We start from the raw sequence: 7166 nt of genomic DNA, 5'->3' as shown, positions 1-7166 counted from the left end.
CAAACCCACCAGCCACTCCTCGGAAGGAAGATGGGGCAATCTACTTCCATAGTGATACTGCCTCAGAAACCCAAGGAGGGGTCACTATGAGTTGGTCTGACTCAATGGCACATGACAACAATAACAACAAATCAGCAAAAGTGGACAAATAACAGTTTGAAAAGAAAAATGGAATGTATTGCTTGCCTGGCAAGGGAGGCTGCAACACTCAGGTCAAGGGTGAGTTCACAAAGTTGTCCTGAGCCAAATGGAGCGGGCTAGATATAGAGCAGGAGCTCTGCTAGCGTAGTATCTAAGGCATTTGACTGCTAACCAGAAACCTGGCAGTTCAAACCCACCAGCCACTCCTCAGAAGGAAGGTTGGGCAATCTACATCTGTAGTGATACTACCTGGGAAACCCAAGGAGGGGTCGCTATGAGTTGGGTCCGACTCTATGGCACATAATAACAGCATAACAAATATAGAGTGAAAAAGGAGGAAAAACACCAAATAGGGCAAGATTGTGAGTTAAAAATTCTAGTTGGTTTATGAGGTGGATTGTAAACTCTTTTTTGCAGTCATTTACCTTAAGAATTTTCATTGCCAATGCCAAGAACCCTGGTTTCAAATAGGTCAATGATGGGTTGAGTGAAATCCAGAGAGCCTAGGGTCATGCTTATATGCACTTGCTTGAAGATCAACAAGATTTTTATCTAACAGTATCATTATCATGTATATACAGTCTTACTTAGAAGCAAGAAATGGACCAGGGAATTGCTAGAGGTGCCTTCCATTGCTAACATCTGACAAAAAGTATTTGTACTAATTGATAATTAATACTTGATACAAATTTATAATATTTTCATTTTTTTGAAATTTTCTGATTGTAATTTCTCAGGGACACTTTGCTATTTCATTTGTTTAGAGACAAGTGAAGAAAATCTAACAAGGATCATCTCAGAAAAACTTCTGAGACACAAAGACTCTAAGACTGGAGAAGAGATTACAAATTTGCTTTTTGAAGGAACATAGGCTACAAGGTCACATTCATGGTAAGAGTGTATCAATATCTAGGTTACAGAACTTTAGCAACTCTGTCCTTGAATTTCAAATTTATATAAAATTTAAGACAATATAAAATTTCAAAAATAATCTCATCAAGAAACTACGAATGTAAATTCAAAGATATACCAACATTTTTATATTAAAATATCATTTAATGGTAAATTTGAATGGCCAGACTTTTTCTCTACTCATATAGAATGATGAAATTCAATACTAAATGATTTTCAGGTATTCCTGAAATGTATCTTGAATTTATACATTTTTATATGTCATTGTTTTTTTTTTTTTTTTAACTCAACACAGTTAAGTTAATCATACTACTAATATTAAGGCATATTATCATCATTAGTTTATTCACGATCACTCTGCTATTTTATTTTGAATATTATCACATTCATCCATCATCCTTCTCCAACCCCTCCTGTATCTAATTATAGGTATCTTCTCTATTGTGTTTAATGTTGCTTTAGATAAGAATATTTCTAAATATTTGAAAAAAACACATCATTGTTTGAGGTATGGAAGTAATTTAAATTTGCATGAAAAGTGTGACAACATAGATCTCATTTTTTTCTTCTCTTTCTTTCCCCCCTTTCACTTTTTCAGCAACACTGGGTTTTTAAAGCACTTTCTAGGTCAGGCAGTATTTCATTCCGTTGTACACAGGGTCACTATGAGACGAAACTGACTCAATGGCACCTACCAACAACAACAACGTCTAGACCATCGCTTCTCACTGATGCATACTGCTCCAATACTGTAATCACCAATCCCCTGGTAATGGACTCCATTTCTTGTTACTATATCCTAAAGTGTGTCTTCTTGTCAATCTGTGTGAGAATGTCTCTAGCGTTACTATGCACAAGAGTAAGATTGCTAGAACCAGAATGTATTTGTGGATATATATATAATTTCATGAAGTTTTGCCACACTGCTCTCTAAAATGAAACACTAGTTTTCACTTGCACTAGCAGTGCATGGAAGTTCCTGATTAATCAACCATTCACTAACACTCAATGCCATCTGGATTTCTAATTTTTCCTAATTAAATGAGCATACTATTACTATTTTAAATTACTATTTTAAATCTCATTTTTAAAATCATTATCATCATCATTAAGGAAGAACTTCATATATATGTTTATCCATATATATTTTGAGCCATTTAAGCATTCTCTTCAAAGGAAAGTTTATTTTTTTAAAGATTGATTCACAGGTGTTCTTTGTATGTTCTAGATATTTATCCCTTATTGATTTTACATGTTGCAGATAATTTATGGATCTATTACTTATATCTATATTATGTATTTGATCAGAAATCTTTATTTTTGATGGAGTGAAATATAAAATTTTTACTTTATGATTTGGGTTTTGGGGGTCTTTAAAAAGGCACAGAGATATCTTCTACGTTGTTTTCTATTAACTTTATACTTTGTTCTGTCACATCTAGCTCTTTAATTTGTGAAGATTTTTTAGTGTATGTGATACACTATATGGATCCAATTTTATTTTTCTCTATGTTGTGAGCTATTGGTTCTCAACTTTATCTTCTAAAAGAACTATCCAATTTTTTATTGATTCATAAAATCAAATCTATTATATGCTAAGTTCTCACATAGATGGGACTTTTTTGGGGTTTCTGATTTTCTTTTTAGGTCTATTTAACTATTTTTACACTAACAGTAAACTATTTTTATATGGATTTATATTATTCTCACATCTTACCAAATACAAAGTTTCTCACCTCCCTTTGTTCCTTTTTTAAAAACATTGCTTTAAAGGAGGTGAGGCAAGGTGGTGGGGTAACAAGTTGCTTCCATTTATTCCCCTGCAACTAATCCGATGAAAAATTAATAAAAACAAGCACAAACTGAGATCTCAGAGCTTCCATTTGGCAGCTGAAGTGTTGGAGAGTTGAGGTGAGCCCAGAAACGGGGAATAGGAGAAGCAGGGACGTAACAGAAGCTGGGAGATTATAGCCACTGGCATTTGGAAGACTCGGCTCATCATGGCCATTTTGGAATGGGGACAGGCAACACCCCGAACAAAGAATATAATAAGGGAGTTAAACTGAGGAAAGTGTAGTCTTATTAAGGTGCCACAGATTGTCTATGGGAATTCACAGACTATGTAGTAGGGAGGCGGTATAGGGAAGCCAAAGGACTGTGAGTGAGTGCTGTTGAACCTTGCACAGACCCAAGACAATGGGCACTAGCACACAGGTATACTGAAGAGCTGCAGGGCCCATCCTTCAGCTACTAAAAATTAAAACCAAACTCACTGCCATCCAGTTGGTTCTGACTCATAGCCACCCCTCCTTGTATTTCTGAGGCGGTATCATTAGGGAAGTAGATTGCCCAACCTTCTTTCCAAGGAGTATCAATAGACTGTTGTTGTTATTTGCCGTCTAGTTGGCCAGACTCATAGCGACCCCTCCTTGGGTTTCCGAGGCAGTATCACTACAGAAGTAGGATTGCCCAACCTTCCTTCTGAGGAGTGACTGGTGGGTTTGAACCACCAGCCTTCTGGTTAGCAGTCAAGTGCCTTAGGCACTATGCTACCAGAGCTCCTATCAATAGACTAGGAACCCCTAATGTTGTTGTTGTTGTTATGTGCCGTGGAGTCAAACCCGACTCATAGCGACCCCTCCTTGGGTTTCCGAGGCAGTATCACTACAGAAGTAGGATTGCCCAACCTTCCTTCTGAGGAGTGACTGGTGGGTTTGAACCACCAGCCTTCTGGTTAGCAGGCAAGTGTCTTAGCCACTATGCTACCAGAGCTCCCAGGAACCCCTAATAGGAGAGATAAATTTTAAGTCCTAACACCTGATACAGAGTTGGGGGTGAGGGGTGGGGAAACTAAAGACAAGAGTGCCCTCTAGTGGAACTTGGGAGAAGATGTTGTTGTTGTTGTTGGTAGGTGCCATCAAGTGGATTCCAAATCATAGCAACCCGATGTACAATAGAATGAAATGCTGCCCTGTCCTGTGCCATCCTCACAATCCTAGCTATGTCTGAGCCCATTGTTGCAACCACTGTGTCAGTCCATCTCATTGAGGGTCTTCCCCTTTTCCTCTGGCCCTCCCCTTTACCAAGCATGATATCCTTCTCCAGGGATTGATCCTTTCTGGCCACATGACCAAAGTAGGTGGGAGAAAGTCTGGCCATACTTGCTTCTAAGGAGCATTCCAGCTGCACTTTTTCCAGGGTAGATTTGTTCTTTATTCTGGCAGCCCATGGTATTTTCAGTAATCTTCACCAACATCACAATTAAAAAGATAAGTCTTCTTTGGTCTTCCTTATTCATTGTCCAACTTTCATATGCGTATGAGGCAATTGAAAATACCATGGATTGGGTTAGGTGCACATTAATCTTCAAAGTGATATCTTTGTTCTTCAACACTTCAAAGGAGTCTTTTGCAGCACATTTGCCCAGTGCAGTAAGACATCTAATTTCTTGATTGCTGCTTCCATGAGTGTTGATTGTGGATCAAAATCAAGTAACATGAAATCTTTGACACTTCAATCTTTTCTACATTTATCGTGATGCTGCTTATTGGTCCAGTTGTGAAGATTTTCATTTTCTTTATGTTGAGATGTAATCCATACTGCAGACAGTAGTTTTTAATCTTCATCAGTAAATGTTTCAAGTCATCTTCACTTTCAGCAAGCAAGGTTGTGTCATCTGCATATTGCATGTTGCTAACGAGTCTTCCTCAAACGATGCCATATTGTTCAACTTCTCAGATTATTTGCTCAGAATACAGACTGAATGAGTATGGTGAAAGAATATAACCCTAACACATGCCCTTCCTGATTTTAAACCATGCAGTACCCCCATGTTCTGTTCAAACAACAACCTCTTGGCCTATGTACAGGTTCCTCATGAGCACAATTAGGTGTTCTGGAATTCCCATTATTCCCAATGTTATCCAAAATTTGTTGTGGTCCACACAATCGAGTACCTTTGTATAGTCAATAAAACACAGGTAAACATCTTTCTGGAACTTTGCTTTCAGCTAAGATCCATTTGACAACAGCATTGATATCTCTCATTCCATGTCCCCTTCTGAATCCAGCTTGCATATCTGGAAGTTCCCTGTCAATATACTGCTGCAACCATTTTTTAATGATCTTCAGCAAAATTTTACTTGCATGTGATATTAATGATATTGTTTGATAATTTCCACATTCTGTTGGATCACCTTTCTTTGGAATGGGCACAAATATGGATCTCTTCCAGTCAGTTGGACAGGTAGCTGTCTTCCAAATTTCCTGGCATAGAAAAGTAAGTACCTCCAACCCTGCATCTGCTTGTTGAAACATCTCAGTGGGTATTCATCAATTTCTGGAACCTTGTTTTCCAGTAATTCCTTCAGTGCAGCTTGGATTTCTTCTCTAATACCATTGGTTCTTGATATGCTACCTCCTGAAATGATTGAACACCTACCAATTCTTTTTGGTAGTAACTCTGTGTATTCCATCCATCTTCTGTTGATGTTTCCTGATTGTTCAATATTTTGTCCATTGAGTCCTTCAATATTGCAATTCAAGGCTTGATTTTTTTCTTCGTTCTTTCAGCTTGAGAAATATCAAGTGTCTCCTTCCCTTTTGGTTTTCTAACTCCAGGTCTTTGCACATATCATTATAATACTTTATTTTGTCTTCTCAAGCCATCTTTTGAAATCTGTTCAGCTCTTTTATTTCAGCACTTCTTCCTTTCACTTTAGCTATTCTCCATTCAAGAGCAAGTTTCAGAGTCTTTTCTGATATCCATTTGCTATCATGGAGAGTCAGTAAGAATGTGACAAAACACCTTTGAACCTATCGCTGGGATTCAAGATGACTTACTGTTTTATATTGAGCCCCTTTAGTAACATGTGGAAGAACTAAATCCTTAAATTTAGAAATTTAAATACATATTTCCCCCATACACACACACTGGAGCAGTAGTTTATCAATGTTAACAGGCATTGAAATTGTGCAAGAATTTTTCGATGCTAAAAAAAAAAAAGTCTAATTAAATGCATAATAGCATTATCTCATTTAATTTTATTTCATTTAGGGTTTAAAGTAAAAAATGAAATATAAATGAATAGTATTTAGAAATATTAGAAACTGATAAATATTCTAAAAATAAACAAATATTTACATAAATAGAGGTACATGATTAGATAAATATAATCATAACAAAAATCCATCAATCTCATGGCCAGGGACAAAATAAGACAGCATTTTCCCTAGATTCATACTTTGTACATTCCATGTTCCAATTATTGATGGATGTTTGCAGCTGTTTCTTCCTGTTTTGAGTTGTGCCGCATCAGCAAATAGAGGTCCAGAAGCTTTACTCTATCCATTTCATTAAGGCTGACTCTACTTTGAGGAGGCAGCTCTTCCCCAGTCATATTTTGAGTGCCTTCCGACCTGGGAGGCTCATCTACCGGCACTATATTGGACAGCGTTTCAGGGCTATTCATAAAGTCTCCAGTAATATATCAGACAGTGTTTCACTGCTATTCATAAGGTTTTCACTGCCCAATTCTGTGAGAGCAGATGGCCTCTTCCTTCTTCCAAGTCTGTCTTAGTTTGGAAGCTCTGCTGAAACCTGTCCACCATGGGTGACCCTGCTGGTATTTGAAATACCCATGGCATAGCCTCCAGCCTCACAGTACCACACAAGCCACCACAGTATGACAAACTGCAAATCAAAACTACAGTGAGATACCATCTTACCCAGGCTAAAATGGCACCAACTTAAAAAAAATAAATAAAAATGTTGATAAGGCTGTGGTGAAACTGGAATCCTTATCCATTGCAGGTGGGACTGTAAGTTGACACTGCCACTATGGAAAATGATATGATGCTTCCTCAAAAACCTAGAAATAGAAATACCTTATGACCTAGCAATCCCACTCCTGGGTATACACTTTAGAATTCTAATAAGAGACAACAGGTAGACGTGTACACACCTTCGTTCATTGCAGTATTATTCACAATAGCAAAAAAATGCAAACAACCTTAAAGAACAACAGATGAATACATAAGTAAAATGAGGTACATATGTAATAGGACTCCTAATATAGGGAGCTCTGGTAGCATAGTGGCTAAGACACTTGCCT

Source organism: Orycteropus afer, unplaced genomic scaffold, assembly GCF_000298275.1.
Source record: "Orycteropus afer afer isolate SDZICR_OR568_19922 unplaced genomic scaffold, OryAfe1.0 scaffold00090, whole genome shotgun sequence".
NCBI lineage: Eukaryota > Metazoa > Chordata > Mammalia > Tubulidentata > Orycteropodidae > Orycteropus > Orycteropus afer.
Note: the sequence above shows the minus strand (reverse complement) of the source record.